This window comes from Pseudophryne corroboree, chromosome 1 (assembly GCF_028390025.1).
Source record: "Pseudophryne corroboree isolate aPseCor3 chromosome 1, aPseCor3.hap2, whole genome shotgun sequence".
Taxonomy (NCBI): Eukaryota; Metazoa; Chordata; class Amphibia; order Anura; family Myobatrachidae; genus Pseudophryne; species Pseudophryne corroboree.
This window is the reverse complement of record NC_086444.1, coordinates 1,160,479,751-1,160,498,032: the sequence shown is the minus strand read 5'-3', so window position 1 is coordinate 1,160,498,032 and position 18,282 is coordinate 1,160,479,751. Positions and strand designations below refer to the sequence as shown.

At 47.1% G+C, this 18,282-nt stretch overlaps 1 protein-coding gene across 2 annotated transcripts in view; it reads right to left on the bottom strand.

Annotated features, from left to right (window-relative positions):
* The window catches only part of CTBP1 (C-terminal binding protein 1), a 957,378-nt gene extending 941,561 nt beyond the window's left edge, over window positions 1-15,817 (bottom strand). Inside the window, exon 1 of one of the 2 annotated variants that reach the window (XM_063924924.1) lies at window positions 15,661-15,817. The gene's annotated coding sequence lies outside the window, so the exon portion shown is untranslated. Of the gene's footprint in view, window positions 1-14,361; window positions 14,504-15,660 lie in introns of those variants that run through there. The other variant, XM_063924926.1, reaches the window with a different exon arrangement.
* Window positions 15,818-18,282: the final 2,465 nt, after the last annotated feature.

Here is an 18,282-nt window from a genome sequence, read left to right as displayed (position 1 = left end):
CATCTCACTATACCAGCAGAGCCTGCCACATTATACCATCAGTGCCCAGCTTATTCCATCAGAGGCTACACAGTCACCTCATTATACCATCATTGCCCAGCTTATACCATCACAGGCTACACAGTCACCTCATTATACCATCAGTGCCCAGCTTATTCCATCACAGGCTACACAGTCACCTCATTATACCATCAGTGCCCAGCTTATTCCATCACAGGCTACACAGTCACCTCATTATACCATCAGTGCCCAGCTTATTCCATCACAGGCTACACAGTCACCTCATTATACCATCAGTGTCCAGCTTATTCCATCAGAGGCTACACAGTCACCACCTCATTATACCATCAGTGCCCAGCTTATTCCATCACAGGCTACACAGTCATCTCATTATACCATCAGTGCCCAGCTTATTCCATCACAGGCTACATAGTCACCTCATTATACCATCAGTGCCCAGCTTATTACATCACGGGCTACACAGTCACCTCACTATACCAGCAGAGCCAACCACATTATACCATCAGTGCCCTGCTTATTCCATCACAGGCTACACAGTCACCTCACTATACCAGCAGAGCCTGCCACATTATACCATCAGTGTCCAGCTTATTCCATCAGAGGCTACACAGTCACCTCATTATACCAGCAGAGCCAACCACATTATACCATCAGTGTCCAGCTTATTTCATCAGAGGCTACACAGTCACCTCACTATACCAGCAGAGCCAACCACATTATACCATCAGTGCCCAGCTTATTACATCACAGGCTACACAGTCACCTCACTATACCAGCAGAGCCAACCACATTATACCATCAGTGCCCAGCTTATTTCATCAGAGGCTACACAGTCACCTCACTATACCAGCAGAGCCAACCACATTATACCATCAGTGCCCAGCTTATTACATCACAGGCTACACAGTCACCTCACTATACCAGCAGAGCCAACCACATTATACCATCAGTGTCCAGCTTATTCCATCAGAGGCTACACAGTCACCTCATTATACCATCAGTGCCCAGCTTATTCCATCACAGGCTACACAGTCACCTCATTATACCATCAATGCCCAGTTTATTCCATCACAGGCTACACAGTCACCTCATTATACCATTAGTGTCCAGCTTATTCCATCAGAGGCTACACAGTCACCTCATTATACCATCAGTGCCCAGCTTATTCCATCGCAGGCTACACAGTCACCTCATTATACCATCAGTGCCCAGCTTATTCCATCACAGGCTACATAGTCACCTCATTATACCATCAGTGCCCAGCTTATTACATCACAGGCTACACAGTCACCTCACTATACCAGCAGAGCCTGCCACATTATACCATCAGTGCCCAGCTTATTCCATCAGAGGCTACACAGTCACCTCATTATACCATCAGTGCCCAGCTTATTCCATCACAGGCTACACAGTCACCTCATTATACCATCAGTGCCCAGCTTATTCCATCACAGGCTACACAGTCATCTCATTATACCATCAGTGTCCAGCTTCCATCAGAGGCAACACAGTCACCTCATTATACCATCAGTGCCCAGCTTATTCCATCACAGGCTACACAGTCACCTCATTATACCATCAGTGCCCAGCTTATTCCATCACAGGCTACATAGTCACCTCATTATACCATCAGTGCCCAGCTTATTACATCACAGGCTACACAGTCACCTCACTATACCAGCAGAGCCAACCACATTATACCATCAGTGCCCAGCTTATTCCATCACAGGCTACACAGTCACCTCACTAAATTTAGCACATCTGCGATCAGTTTCTCTGACATGCGGGGGGGCACCCAGCACAGGGCTAGTCCACCCCACATTTCAGGTCCTACAATTCCCCCCCCCCCATCCCCCGCACGGGTGTGAAAGCATAGCACGGCGGCGATGCTTTTGCACCCGCCAAGTAACTCCATAGCTGTGCTGGCAGGCGGCTACCCACCGCATTCCAGGTCGCAGTGGCTGCGTTGTCTGGATCGCACCCCACCAACGGCGTTCTAGCGTCGTTGGCACGTGGCCTCCCGCCCCGTGACCGCCTCTGCCTGTCAATCAGGCAGAGGCGATTGCAGTCCTGAGATTCTTTCGCATCTCACTGGGCCTCACGGGGTGCGCACGCGCAGTGCTACCGCTGCAGGTGCACACTCCCCAAAGGGTTTGAATTAGGCCCTAAGTTCGAATCTTATATAAACCCTATGGGGGTCATTCCGACCCAATCGCACGCTGCACTTTTTCGCAGCCGAGCAGTCGGGTCGGAACTGCGCATGCGCTGCAGCCGCAATGCGCAGGCGCGTCTTTACCCGGCGACAGCCGTCGCTGGGCAACGACAAGAACTACGAAGAAAGACTTTGCATCGGCGAACGCAAGAAGACTGACAGGCAGAAAGTGGATCCGGGTGTTAACTGACCGTTTTCGAGGAGTTGTGAGTCCAACGCAGGCGTGTCGAGGTGTTTGGAGGGCGGATGTATGACGTCAATTCTGGGACCTGTCAGGCTGAAGTGATCGCAGTGGGTAAGTAAGTCCAGACCTACTCCTAAACTGCACAAAATGTTTTTGCATAGCTCGGCTGCGAACACAGCCTTCCTATACAAAAATATACTCCCCCCATAGGCGGCGACTATCTGATTGCACGTCAGCTAAAAACAGCTACCGTGCGATCAACTCAGAATGAGGGCCTGTGTGAGCAATGACAATTTGCTCCAACAGATCCTCATACATGCATTCAATGCTGTGCCCATGCTTACTACAGGCAATATGTTGTTGGTGAGCAACACGCTTGACGTGTAAAAAATAAATAAATCACTCTATATGTCCTAAATGATTGATAACAACAATGATGGAATTATGGCTCAGTGCAATTATTTCTGCTCACTGGTCTGTGGCAAATCCGAAAAGAGATCAAATATGGTGGCACACAATGGCCCAATCTATCCCCCAAAATGACATTCACTAAGAGATTAATTAATTATAAACATAAATCTCTCTGTTACAGAAACACTCCGTGAATGTGGAATTTGGCCTAACTACCCTCAGAACAAATCATCGCTGACCTTCAGAGCACCAAGTGGAGCTGAGCTGCATGTGTTTGGACCTATATCCAATACTTCAGTCATACTGTATATTCCTTATACAGGGGGTCATTCCGACCCGTTCGCAAGCATCGGTTTATCGCTGTGGTGCGAACAGGTCCGGAGTGCGCATGCGCGGCCGCCGCAATGCGTGTGTGCCACGTTGCCCGGCGACAGGGGTCGCTGGGTTACGTTGCGTCTAACGAAGGAAGCGGTTGCAGAGCCGACCGCAAAGAAGATTGACAAGAAGAAGGCGTACCTGGGCGGATCCGGACCGTTGGAGACCGTTTTCGGGGAGTGGTAAGGAAAACGCAGGAGTGTCCAGCAGAACGGAGGGCGGATGTCTGATGTCAGAGCCGGCTCCAGCATCGCTGAGATCGTCGCACAGGGTAAGTATGTCCAGGGCTGGTCTACTTCTGCTTGAAATTTTTTCAACTTAGCAGGGCTGCACAAGCGATCGCAGCCCTGATAAGCTAAAATACACTCTCCCATAGGCGTGGACTAGTTGATTGTAGCAGCAGCAGCAGCAAAAAGTTGCCGGCTGCGATCAACTCGGAATGACCACTACAGTGCCATTTCTTGCGGCGGGTGAGCCGGACCTGCGGCAGCACTTTGTCGCTCCTTCTGCTCCTCCTCCTCCCTCTTCCTTAGTACTCTGCTCAGGGGCGCAGTACTATAGGCGGCAGGAGTGGCAGCACAATATCAGCAAAGGCGGTATACACCCTTGACAACGAACATTACCCTTGGTAACAACCATTACCTTTACACCCTTGGCAACGATCATTACCCTTGGCAACGAGCATTATCTTTAGCAACGAGCATTACCTATACACCCTTGACAACGAGCATTACCCTTGGTAACAACCATTACCTATACACCCTTGGCAATGAGCATTACCCTTGGCAACGAGCATGGATCCCAGAGAATGAAACCCCTGGGAATGAGCATGACACCCTGCACATGAAACCCTTGGCAACAAGATGACACCCATCTCATGTAAGCCCTGGCAACGAGCGTGACGCCCAGCACATGAAACCTCTGGCAACGAGCAAGTAATTTAAAAGTAATTAGAAGCTTACTGTAGGGCATAATGTATCACGGGCATTGCGGTGTATGGCATAATATGGTGCAGGGGTCATAATATGGTGCAAGGGGCATTGTGTGGGACTTAATATGGTGGAATGTTTTTTGTTTTTTTCTCCTGTGGTGGCCGGGTCTGTTGTTGCAGGGTCAAAAACTGGGGTGTAAGGTAGTCTTTTCCTGCGAGGCCACGCCCATTTTAGTAAGGCCATGCCCATTTTAGTGAGGCCACACCCCCTCACCTTCCTGTACACACAAAGACACTATTGAGATCTAGATGGACGGTATCAGAGATGTTGCGGAAAAGGTTTTTATTTATGTCTATGGGGGGGTGGGGGTGGGGGCGCAATTTTGAATGTTTATGGGGGGGGGGGGGCATTTTGTTAATGCTCGCACTGTGAGCCAAATTGTCTAGAAACAGCCCTGACCTTAGACAATAATTAATGTGCTATCAGAAAACTGAATGCAGGATAGAAAACAGAGAGTTGTAGTAAATGGAGTGCACTCATAGGAGGGACATGTTACCAGTGGAGTACCCCAGGGATCTGTACTTAGCCAGTGCTTTTTAATATCTTTGTTGGTGACATTGCAAATGTATTAAAGGGAAAGTATGCCTTTTTGCAGATGACACAAAAGTATGCAACAGGCTAGACACACCAGGAGGGGTAAAACAAATGACTGATGATCTAGACAGAATAGAGCAATGGGTAAGAACGTAGCAATTACAGTTTCATGCCACAAAAATGCTAAATCAAGCACTTGGGTCTCAAAAATCCACTATACTGGAAACTACTGCGGTGAGGGATCTAGGTGTCACTATTTCAGGGGTTGTGTATCAATGGATCGATAGTCAGAATGTCCAGGTTGACACCAAATGGTCAACATGCACAAGGTCAACGTGGCCAAAAGGTCAACTGGATCGACATGACAATGTTCTACACATGAAAAAGTTGACGTGAGTTTTTTTGGTGTCAAAATTTCCCTTTCAGCATGTGGACCCCCAATTAGTGCACCACATCCCCTTGCATGGTTCGCTTCGCTCGCCATGCTTTGGGCAAGGTGCCTACCTCCACGGCAACTTACTATTCCCAATTGTAGTCCACGTGGATGGTAAAGTATGAAAAAGTCCTGAAAATGGAAAAAATAAATCCATAAAACTCATGTTGACCTTTTCATGTGTCAACCATTGTCATGTTGAACTTTTGACAATGTTGACCATTTGGTTTTCGACCCACTGCTTGTTGACCTTATCACTGTTGACCTATCATCCGGATACCATTTCAGGTGACTTAAAGGCAGGACAGCAATGTAACAAAGCAATGAGGAAGGCTAGTCAGATGCTTGGTTGCATAAGAAGAAGAATCAGCAGCAGAAAGAAGTAATAATGTCACTGTGTAGGTCATTGGTACGGCCTCATCTACAATACTGTGTCCAGTTCAGGATATTAATACATTAGACACTGTACAAAGAAGGGCAACTAAAATGGTGCATGGCCTACATCACAAAACATACCCATTAAAAGATTTAAAAGAGTAGAGAAGGGAAAGGGGGGACATGATAGAAACGTACAAATATATCAAGGGTTTAACAAAGTCCAGGAGGGAAACATTCTCCAAATGAAGAGCAGCAAGAGGACACGAGGACATGCACTGAGACTGGAGGGGGGGGAGGTTCAGGGGAAATGTGAGGAAAAATTACTTCAAAGAAAGGGTAGTGGACAAGTGGAATAGCCTCCCAGCAGAGGTGGTAGAGGCTAAGACAGTGGAGCAATTTAAACATGCATGGGATAGATATAAGGAATCCTTACAAGAATTAAGTATCAAATAGGGTTTGAGGTAACAATATGGTCAAAAAAAGGGGCAGTTTTTATGTTTCAGATGTGGTTGGAGTGAGCATTGCTGCTGCTTACTTGGAAGCCCAGATATGGTAATACAGCAGGAGGCATCTGGTATAAGACGACACCTCCTGCTGCATGTTTTATCTTCTGCTGCGTCTGAGCTGCCACAACTCCGTCGCTGAGGCCAGGAATTCCCTGTCGGAACAGTGCACCTACCTGCCCCCAAACGGCTGCAGACTGTTAACTGACATCTACAGCCATTCTACGTCGGCATCGCAGGACACGTACTGCACATGCACAGTACAGGTCCGGCACATGCATAATGTATTTTTTAAATTTGAGACGGGACCTGAATCAGTGCCCATTGTGACAAAACCTCTCGGGTAATTGTGTCTGCCCCCGAGAGTTACGAATGACAGCGAATCAGGAGAAAAAAGGGGGCATGGTATAATTTATCAACATTCATCATGTCGCCATGAGAATACCAAAATGGTCATATTGTTGACATTCATGTCGACACTGATGAATATTTGATTTGATACATGATTAGAATGTCAACAAAATGTTCCTGGTGGTCTAGTGGTGACTTACCTTGTACACCGACCTTGTACACCGAAAATGCCGACATGTCCAATGCCCACATTTGAGCAATCTCAACATCATAACTGTTAATATTGTGATGACGATTTTGTGATGTTGACAATATTCATGTTGACACTGTAAATGTCAACATTTTGACTACATTCTGGAAAAGGAAATATGTCAAAGAAAAATAATGTAGCAGCGGCTCTTCAGCATCAAAGTTACTCTATCTATGCGGATTAGATATGTAATTTCTTGTTCCCGATGCACATACAGTAAACAGGTCCCTAGGCTTTCTTATCAGAATCACATTCATGCAGACAGAAACCTAATTAAGCAGCCTCTACTTAGCTCTAAATTACTGCACTCAGCGTCACGCAGCCAGAGAGTAACAATATACCCAACTCAGAACGTGACCTTACTCCGACATAACGGTTGCTGCATGGAGCTGGCGTTACCTGCAGACCCGTATGTTCAGATCACAAATCAATCTAATCCATTCCTTAGCTGCAGATTGTCCAGTCTCCGTTGCTGGGTCCCACGGCGGGAGATCCCTTATCCTTTCAAGTATTCACAAAACAGTTTCTGTATCTTTGAAACTAAAAGATAACATTTATGGCTGAAGTATCAAAAATATGTATTATAAGAAAAAGTTACACTTACATATATGCTGTGTTTTTTTTCCTTTGAAAAAAGAACCAGTAGTCTGGAAAAGGAGTGTTATGTGATCCTGACGTCGGGATGCTGGCGGTCACATGACCGACTTTGACAACCCGACTTTTTGAATGCCGACAGGAGAAAGGCTAATTCATTTACCCCTCCCCTGCCCCCTACCCTAACCCTAACCAGGTGTGGCGGCTAGGGATAAGGACGCTGGGAGTGGCGGCTACGGCTACCCCCTCCCCCATCCCCCCTCTGGTGGCTAACCCTAAACCCCCCCTGGGTCCTAACCGTAACGCCAATACTCACCCTTGGGATGCCGTCGGTCAGGGTTCCGACGCCGGATTCCGTGTAGTGTCAGGATTCCAACGTCGGACAAAAAGGTGGCGGTGCTCATATAAAGTTGCAAGTTGATACAAGATTTATAGCAGGTCTGGATAACTGTTCAGACGCCTATGTTATTCATTTCTGAAATGGTTTCACAGATTTCTTCCTGTTTCTCGGACTCATTATTATAAAAAAACATGCAGCAGTACAACATACTGCTGAATACTGTAAGTAAAAACCAGCACAGACAGGAGAATCATACAATGGGCCTGAGTCATTTTTGTAAGTAAAGCAAATAATCAAGCAACTGGGCGAAACCATGCTGCACTGCAGGGGGGCCGATGGAACATTTTCTGCTTTACTGACAAATGTGAATCTGGCCCAGAGTCGGTATTAACATCATCGTGATCAAGCAGTAGTGGAGTCTGGTGTTCTGAACCCTCCGGCATCCACTAGCTATCCCTGCTATTTCCAGGACCAATCACAATGGGCTGCAGAGTTCTCTAATAGCCCTTTCACAACACACAAATAACCCGGTATCGACCCAGCATATTGCCAGGTCACCACAGGTCAGTGTGCGGTGTGAAAGCGCCAAGTCCGAATTCCCGGGTCGCCTGACCCGGTAATTTAGCCCGGGTTATAAGCAGTGTTATTCCCGGGTTGAATACCGGGTCAGTGGCTGCATAAACGGATTGCCGGGTCTGGAAGCCAGCGAAAGGGACGGGAGAGTCTCCAATGCCGGATCCCACCCGGGAAGGATCCATTTCCAATTCCCGGGTGGGATCCGGCATTGGAGATGTGAAGGGGGTATAAGCAGGGTCGGACTGGCCCACAGGGGAACGGGGGAAAGCACCGGTGGGCCCTACTACCTGGGGGCCCTCCTTCTCCTCTAGGGATCAAGTTCCAGACTATCCTAGTGCACTGGATTTATGCATTACAGGTTGAGTCTCCCTTATCCAAAATGCTTGGGACCAGAGGTATTTTGGATATGTGATTTTTCCGTATTTTGGAATAATTGCATACCATAATGAGATATCATGGTGATGGCACCTAAATCTAAGCACAGAATGCATTTATGTTACATATACACCTTAAACACACAGCCTGAAGGTAATTTTAGCCAATATTTTTTATAACTTTGTGCATTAAACAAAGTGTGTGTACATTCACACAATTCATTTATGTTTCATATACACCTTATACACACAGCCTGAAGGTCATTTAATACAATATTTTTAATAACTTTGTGTATTAAACAAAGTTTGTGTACATTAAGCCATCAAAAAACAAAGGTTTCACTATCTCACTCTCACTCAAAAAAGTCCGTATTTCTGAATATTCCGTATTTCTGAATATTTGGATATGGGATACTCAACCTGTATACATATGTTACATTATACTTCCCAATAATTTGGTTAATTATATATTTACCAAGGGGCACAGAACATGTACTGGTTAGCCAAACCTCTGTGGTGGCTGGCCACGCCCCCACTGGAACCTGGCTACACCTTTAAGCATGGGCCCCTACAGCAGCATCCCCCCGGTGGGTCCTTCATACCCCAGTCCGACGCTGGGTAGAAGCTAAAAGTTCTCCAAGCAAAAACATTGACCCTACGCGTTTCATTAAGACTGACTTCTGTGGTGGATCGTAGATTAATTCATAATACACTCACATGCTGTATGGCATATTGCTAACTGGTGAACAATTACGGTAATCAGGCAGTCACTAAGCCACACTTCCTTCTATACTGGTGCATAGATAAATACCAATCCAACCTTACTCCATTACCATGCAGATACAGTATTACTACAACAACTAGATCTTCACATAACCTAGTGTAGTCATCCTTTTTTCTATAGCATCCTCTATTATAGCTACAAATATGCGAGCCACACAAACAGCTTTGCTTGGCCCACACCCCCTATACTCACAGGAGCGCTCGTCTGTGTAAGAGCTAAATGCCAAGTACAATTTTAACGCGTGCATCTTTAGTGTAATGGAAAAGCAGCAGGTAATCTCTCTGGATTTGTCCAGTTCTAACTTTAGAATAAAAGAGAAATCTTTTAATATTAACTGAATAAAATTGCTTGAGAAACCCTTAGTGTGCTGTCCAAAATATAGAATCCACAGAGCTAGTTGTGCCCACCAGGGCTGGGTCACCCGTTACCCAATCTGGGCGCACGCAAAAGAATTGAACTTGTTCATGTGTCACAGGGGCGTATCTAGGACTTCCAAAATGCTCGACCGCCCTCCTCCATGTTTCGTAAGTGTTATAATACGGAATAACAAATTCCGGCCACATTAAAGTAATTAGATATATATATATATTCAGATAAGAAAAACCAAATAAAAATAACAATAATTAAACACATACAAATAAATAGCAATTAATTGTGAACAACTGGGTCTGATATGTCAGCTCAGGCATGCATATCTACTGGATGTCTCTTCTTTAGATATAGAAAGAAAGAAAAATGCAAGTATAAAAACATGTTGATTGCGGACTACAAGTCACAGGATGGAATTTAAATCGATAAAGAGCTCTTTTTGCACCTAGAGATAGCTGGAATATCTAGTAAGGCCCTGAAAGTCGTTTGCTACTCTCAGTGACGTACTTATCATATCAGCTATATATACATTAAGTGCAATAAGAGCTCTATATGAAATTGTGTCCTGTAGACGCCTATAGCCTTCGTCTCGCAGAAATCCCAGATGAGGGATCTGAAAGATCCTTCTCAGGCCCCCAAGTGGCTTGCATATGTGCAATAGAACTCTCAGGTCATAAATCCATAAGTCCTCACACAGTGATGGATTTCCCACTGGGCACGTGAGGGATTCAGTATGAAATCCCGACGATCGGGATCCCGGTGGTCACAAGACCGACGTCGGAATACCGACAGGTGTGATTCCGATGGCAAGCGCAGCATGACCCCTCGCGGGCTTGCTGCGCTCACCGCGCTTTGGGAACGGCCCTCGGGGGGTGGCGTGGACCAGACCCTGAGTGGGGATTCCGGGCCCCAGTCGGGATTCCGACCGCCGGGATTCCCTTGGCTGTCGGGATTCAGACGTCGGTATACTGACCGCCGGGATTCCGACAGCCGGGAAACTAACTGCTTCCCCACGCGAGGCACGTGCCTAGGGGCAGCACTTGCTGGGGCGCAGCACACAAAGCTGATGAGGCTAGGAGATGGTAGTGGGGTAAGTTTGGGGTTGCTTTGATGGCTTCCAGGCATTCGGACTGGCCCCAAAATAATAGGGGTAGTGACGTGATTGGGGGGGAGGGGGGGGGGCAGCCAATAATTTGCGGCCTGACACCTAAATCCGCCCCTGTTCTCAGTGCAATGAACAGCTCTAAACGGGAGAGCTGTACTGGGTGTAATTATTCTGAATTGTTCATGCATACGGCGTTAATAAACATGCATGCAATAGGTGGCCTAGAATATGTGATACATGATACCGTACACCCCGCCCAATATCTTATTGTTCTGAGAGGTGGCTCCCAGCATGCATCAGACCAGGGCAATGCATATGTTTTGGGATTTTTTTTACTAGAATTAGAGCACCTATTGTATTTATTCTTCAAATTTGGTAATACATAGATGTGCGGGGGTTCAGGAGGATGGGGCTAGCCCCTGTGGAGACTTAGGGTGCAATTAATTTAAATGCGATATTGGGCATTGCGCCATTGGAACGGGTGTGAATGCCAGCAACTGCACTCTACACTGTGGATTTTACCTTGCCCCCCCATGGGGGTGTGCAGGATAAAGCATGAAGTTAGGCTAGCATATGTAAGGACTGCCTATCGCCTGTATGTTGCATTGGAACATGTGATCTTACACCGTATATGTAACTGAATGACACCCTTACAACATTAAACTATTAACAGCAGCACAGAGTATTTCAGATCAGCCAACTTGCGCGTGTTCCTGTTCAGGCAATATTAACGTGGGAGGGGCTCAGCCAACATGCAAGCCAATGTGAGCATCAACAAAATCAGAGCAGAGATGTGAGCCTGTTATCAGTACCGAGTAGGCACATTACAATGACTGTACCTTTATATAAATCTATTTTAAGTCATTACACTTGTTGAAAATGTTAAGTATGAATAGGACTTCAGACGTAAAGCCATCTGCACGGAATGTTATACACCCTATTCAGTTCTGTGTCATTTGCATTTGAAAAGCTTCCACGTTTCTCATTGTGTCGCCGCAGCTCTTCCTAAACTCAGAACTAATTGTCTTTCTGTTTCCTACCTGTGGATTCTGTAACTGAAGAACTTCAGCTTTCCCCGTATCTTCAGATGTCGCCTAAGGGGCATAAGTAGCAATAACTTAAAGAAAAACGGTGGCACCACTCATTGTGTACACTGTGGCAGTGTCCCCCTAATGCTGCCAGTGACGGGTCACTGTGAGAGTGTCCTCCTATTGCTGCCAGTGACGGGTTACTGTGGCAGTGTCCTCCTAATGCTGCCAGTGACGGGTTACTGTGGCAGTGTCCTCCTAATGCTGCCAGTGACGGGTTACTGTGGCAGTGTCCCCCTAATGCTGCCAGTGACGGGTCACTGTGGCCAGTGTCCTCCTAATGCTGCCAGTGACGGGTCACTGTGGCCAGTGTCCTCCTAATGCTGCCAGTGACGGGTCACTGTGGCCAGTGTCCTCCTAATGCTGCCAGTGACGGGTCACTGTGGCAGTGTCCTCCTGATGCTGCCAGTGACGGGTCACTGTGACAGTGTCCTCCTAATGCTGCCAGTGACGGGTCACAGTGGCAGTGTCCTCCTAATGCTGCCAGTGACGGGTCACTGTGGGCCAGTGATGGGTCACTGTGGCAGTGTCCTCCTAATGCTGCCAGTGACGGGTCACTGTGGCAGTGTCCTCCTAATGCTGCCAGTGACGGGTCACTGTGGCAGTGTCCCCCTAATGCTGCCAGTGACAGGTACTGATGGCATTTCCAGCAACGTGTGGCAGTGTCCTCCTAATGCTGCCAGTGACGGGTTACTGTGGCAGTGTCCTCCTAATGCTGCCAGTGACGGGTCACTGTGACAGTGTCCTCCTAATGCTGCCAGTGACGGGTCACAGTGGCAGTGTCCTCCTAATGCTGCCAGTGACGGGTCACTGTGGGCCAGTGATGGGTCACTGTGGCCAGTGTCCTCCTAATGCTGCCAGTGACGGGTCACTGTGGCTGTGTCCTCCTAATGCTGCCAGTGACGGGTCACTGTGGCCAGTGTCCTAGCCCTTAATTGTCCAATTCTTGGACAAGTAACTGACATATGTTAGAGACACTGTAGTATACTGGCACAGTGCTCGTACATAATATGTCCTCTGTCTTTCTGACCCACTTTAGACAGCAGATTCCAAAATCATGAATCACATAACCTTTACATTAGCAGTGCACCATAATGCAATACAAGATCGGAGCATGCTTGTGACTGATATACATTTCAGATATTATTATTATTATTAGCAGTTTCATATATAGCGCAGCATATTCCGTTGCGCTTTACAATTAGAACAACAGTAATAGAACAAAACTGGGTAAAAACAGACAGACATAGAGGGGGTAATTCAGAGTTGATCTACGATCAGTTACTCTGACATGCGGGGGGACGCCCAGGACAGGGCTAGTCTGCCCCAAATGTCAGGCCCTACCCCCCCCCCCCCCCCGCACAGGTACAAAAACATCACACGGCGGCGATGCTTTTGTACCTGGAGTAGCTCCCTACCAGCGCATCTCCTGCGCTCTGGCAGGGAGCTACTGGCCGCGTCCCGGGTCGCAGCGGCCGCATATGACGTCATGCAGCCGTCGTGGCCCACCCACCCAACAGTCCGGACACGCCTCCGTTGTCCGGACTGCGCCCCGCTAATGGCGTTCTAATGCCATTGGCACGCTCCACTCCCACCCCGCAACCGCATCTGCATGTCAATCAGGCAGAGGCGATCGCAGCCCAGAAATGCCCATGGCATCTCACTGGGCTCCCGGGGTGCGAACGCACGTGCGTACTTCACAAAAAAGATTTAGACTGCGATTGCTGCCGCTGCAGCGATCCAGTCTGAATTAGCCCCAGAGGTAGGAAGGCCCTGCTCGCAAGCTGACAATCTATAAGATATGGACTCATGCTAGTATCGAGAATTGTAAAACGTTTTTATTATCAGGAAGAAAAAGTTATCTCAAATATCAACATATCATATCTGCTGCTTTGATCGCCCAACATATTATTTATTTATTTCATTTTTATTCTGGAATTATTTTAGTTTTAGAAAATGCAACTTTCCACCATCCCCTTCCCAAAAAGAGTTTCATCGGTGTAAGTTATGCCTGAATCAATGAGAGTGACTGCACGACACAACAAAATACTGCATCTGTGTGTGTGCTTTGCTACGTGATCGACAGAATAAAATCCTACTTACAGTACATGCATGCTTCCATTCACACCGGCACTTCTGCTTTCCATGAAAATCAAAACAATAAGACACATAAGATGTACAGTTAACGACGCGCAAAAGAAAAAAAAAAAACCAACAACCTAAAAACTAAAAAGAAGAAAACAACCGCTGGGATGCCTTCCGCTATGCTATGCGATCTGTCAAGATGTGTGGCACTCCAGCCTCCCAACACATTAGCCTGAAGCAGTGACCACGCTAGAGACACTACAGTTCTTTCAAAACCGAAGCCTCACCATGTTGTCACGGACATATTCAACCCCCTCCAAAAAAGAAAATCTGTTTTCGCTGCTGCCTAATCAACTCCGCTCCTAAGAAACCCTATCAAAAACCTATTTGTATGAAACCTACCCTCCAAGTCGGGGACACACACCCCTGTAAGATCCTCCTCAGCTTCGTCAACGAGCTCCAACTATTCATCTCTCCTGCTGACCGTGAAACGACGTGACAGTTATTTGACAGTAATTATTTAGAATCCATGATCGCAGATCACTGCCAGCATTCATACTTCACATCCCGAGGAGGCTTTGGACTCCTATCTCTGCATGCCCCTTTCCATTATACTTCCATCGACTCTTATACTTTAACCCCATCCGTGCCGGGAATGCAAGCGAGTCACTCAACGTTCCCTAGCAACAGAGGGGTTAATGACCAATGTGCAATACAGAACACAATAATCATGTCCCATTCTCACCCATCCGCCCCCCTGGGCAGCAAATGATTGTATTTATGGATCTGTACAGCTGCCAAACTGCAACAGCTGCTGGACCAAGGAGCTTGCAATCTAGCCCAAATCAAGACATGTGCTTTGTTTTGAGGGTCTTGGGTTTTTTTTTTTTTTTTTTATATCATTATAGTAGTGCAACCGGAATGAAGACGTCTCCTTCATGTCTTTAGTAACAGATACACACAGTCTTGAGTATGTTCCTATTAGAATGATAAACTAGCAACAAAAGGATTATATAATGGATTAGGAGATGACAGCATCATTCCCTGTCTGTCACGCTCTAGCCATGGACATGTTTCTTAAGCCACCACAAGTAAAGTATGGGCAGAGGGCTGCATTTAGTGCAACATTCTTGTACACATCCCAACCTCTACCACCTCCTCCCATCTTCACCAGAAAACACAATTATAATAATAGCATCATGACAATAATAATAACAATGGTGATCGACAGGGGGGATGCAGGAAAAAGGGAAAATAATGGCAAGCCAGGAGATTCAAGCATGTCAGAGAAGAAGAGAGTGACAGAGGGAAAGAAAGAGGAAGAGAAGAGAGAGAGAGAGAGAGAGAGAGAGAGAGAGAGAGAGAGAGAGAGAGAGGAATTGAATATGAATAAACAAAAATATGGCGAGTGGGCTGAGGTTGTTACACTGTCACATCAGGCTTTTCCTCTCCAGCTCCACATCAAGGCTTTTGTTACAGGCAGAGCGGTCATTTGCATGGAAAACCTTTTTCTTCTGGAGCATGGGATTTTACCATCAACCCCCCACAAGCACACCTCCTTCCTCCACTCAGATGCACATCCACACTCACTCCCCGGACTCACGGTGATGGAGGGGTGGGATGCAGAGGGCAGGGGGTGCGGGGAAAGGCCCTGAGGGGGTGTCAGAGCAGCAGGGAGGGGGCACAGAATGCAATGCAAACCTTTGGAACGTTGCCCCAGCCGGAGTTGTGCGGCTCTGGCTCCGCTGCGCACTGGCAGTATCAGGCTGAGATGCTCCGGTCCATGCTGCTGGTCTCTGCAGCACCTCGCTCCTCTCCGGCTGCCTCCACACTGACACTAGTTCTGCAAAGTTTAGCAGTAGAGCCTGGGTGTCTTATCAGCACTCACATCTTGCATTGTCTCCCACTCAGGATCTGCTAGTGGGGCCAGCGGTGCCCTCTGGGTGGTGGGCTTGGCTGCAGTGTGTGTGGATGGTGGGCAGGGGCAAAGCCTGTGAAATATTAGTTTTGTTACAGCTATCTTGGTTTTATAGATACTGTACAAACGAGCTGCTCCTTGACAGGCTGCATTTATGTGCATGCTACATAGAGTCTAGGGGATGCTGTGAGAGGGAAACACTTTCTAGTGCTGCGGAAGCTCTTGGCAAGTTGGGTTCTCATGAACAACTGAGGTGTTTTCGCAGCAGTTTGTTGAGTGGAAAATTCAAAAATTTCTGGATGTTAAAGCAGATTCAGTTCACCGTGAGTTCCTGGCTGTGAATAATCAGCGCATATAGGGGGTCATTCCAAGTTGTTCGCTCGCAAGCTGCTTTTAGCAGCTTTGCACACGCTAAGCCGCCGCCTACTGGGAGTGAATCTTAGCTTATCAAAATTGCGAACGAAAGATTAGCAAAATTGCGATTAGACACTTCTTAGCAGTTTCTGAGTAGCTCCACACTTACTCGGCATCTGCGATCAGTTCAGTGCTTGTCGTTCCTGGTTTGACGTCACAAACACACCCAGCGTTCGCCCAGACACTCCTCCGTTTCTCCAGCCACTCCCGCGTTTTTCCCAGAAACGGTAGCGTTTTTTCACACACTCCCATAAAACGGTCAGTTTCCGCCCAGAAACACCCACTTCCTGTCAATCACATTACGATCACCAGAACGAAGAAAAAACCTCGTAATGCCGTGAGTAAAAAACCTAACTGCATAGCAAATTTACTTGACGCAGTCGCAGTGCGAACATTGCGCATGCGCAGTTAGCGGAAAATCGCTGCGATGCGAAGACAAATACCGAGCGAACAACTCGGAATGACCCCCATTGGCTCAGATTTATCAAGCCTTGGAAAGTGATAAATTACACAGTGATAAAGTACCAGCCAATCAGCTCCTAACTACCATGTTACAGGCTGTGTTTGAATAATGACAGGAGCTGATTGGTTGGTACTTTATCACCATGGAATTTATTACTCTCCAAGGGTTGATAAATCTGCGCCTATAAGTGATATTTTGCACATATTTGACGATAAAATAGGAACAGCTGGTGCAATTCAAGTACAAGCGACAGCTTGCGACCATCCCGTTAGTATCATGCCTTTGTTCTGCAATGTGTATGAGTCAGGGAAGCTCCCTGAACACCCAAATTTATTTATAATTTATTTATTAGCAGTTTCTTATATAGCGCAGCATATTCCCTTGCTCTTTACAATTAGAACAACAGTTATAGAACAAAACTGGGCAAAAACAGACATAGAGGTAGGAAGGCCCTGCTCGCAAGCTTACAATCTATAGGGAAATAGGCATTGATACACAAGGATAGATGCTACCTATTGCATAATGGTCCACAGGATTGCTAGGTTCTTAATGGGTTGTATGATATGGTCACCCAGCAATGTTGGACGACAAAATATGTGAGGTTATATGCACTGTGTACAGAGAGGATGTAATTGACTTTGATAGGCTTGTCTGAAGAGGTGAGTTTTCAGGGAACGTTTAAAGGTTTGGAGTCTAGAGGTGACTCTTATTGTGCGTGCGTGGGAGAGCATTCCAGAGTGGGTGAAGCCCGGATAAAGGCCCTCATTCCGAGTTGTTCGCTCGCAAGCTGCTTTTAGCAGCATTGCACACGCTAAGCCGCCGCCTACTGGGAGTGAATCTTAGCTTATCAAAATTGCGAACGAAAGATTCTCTAAATTGCGAATAGAAATTTCTGTGCAGTTTCTGAGTAGCTCGAGACTTACTCTTCCAGTGCGATCAGTTCAGTGCTTGTCGTTCCTGGTTTGACGTCACAAACACACCCAGCGTTCGCCCAGACACTCCCCCGTTTCTCCAGCCACTCCCGTGTTTTTCCCAGAAACGGCAGCGTTTTTTCACACACACCCATAAAACGGCCAGTTTCCGCCCAGAAACACCCACTTCCTGTCAATCACACTCCGATCTCCAGAACGGAGAAAAAACCTCATAATGCCGTGAGTAAAATACCAAACTTCTTAGCAAATTTACTTGGCGCAGTCGCAGTGCGAACATTGCGCATGCGCAATTAGCGGAAAATCGCTGCGATGCGATGAAAAAGAACCAGCGAACAACTCGGAATGAGGGCCAAAGTCCTGTAATTTTGAGTGGGAACAAGTAATACTGTACGTGTGGATGAGAGACGCAGATCTTGTGCAGAGCGGAGAGGTCGGGTAGGGAGATATTTTGAGGGGATCAGTACTAAATGCCGCCGGCCGGAATCCCGGCGGTCGAAATACCAACGCCGGAATCCCGACCACACAATCCCGACAGGGGTGGCGAGCGGAACGCAGCCCCTTGCGGGCTCGCTTCGCTCGCCACGCTGCGGGCACGG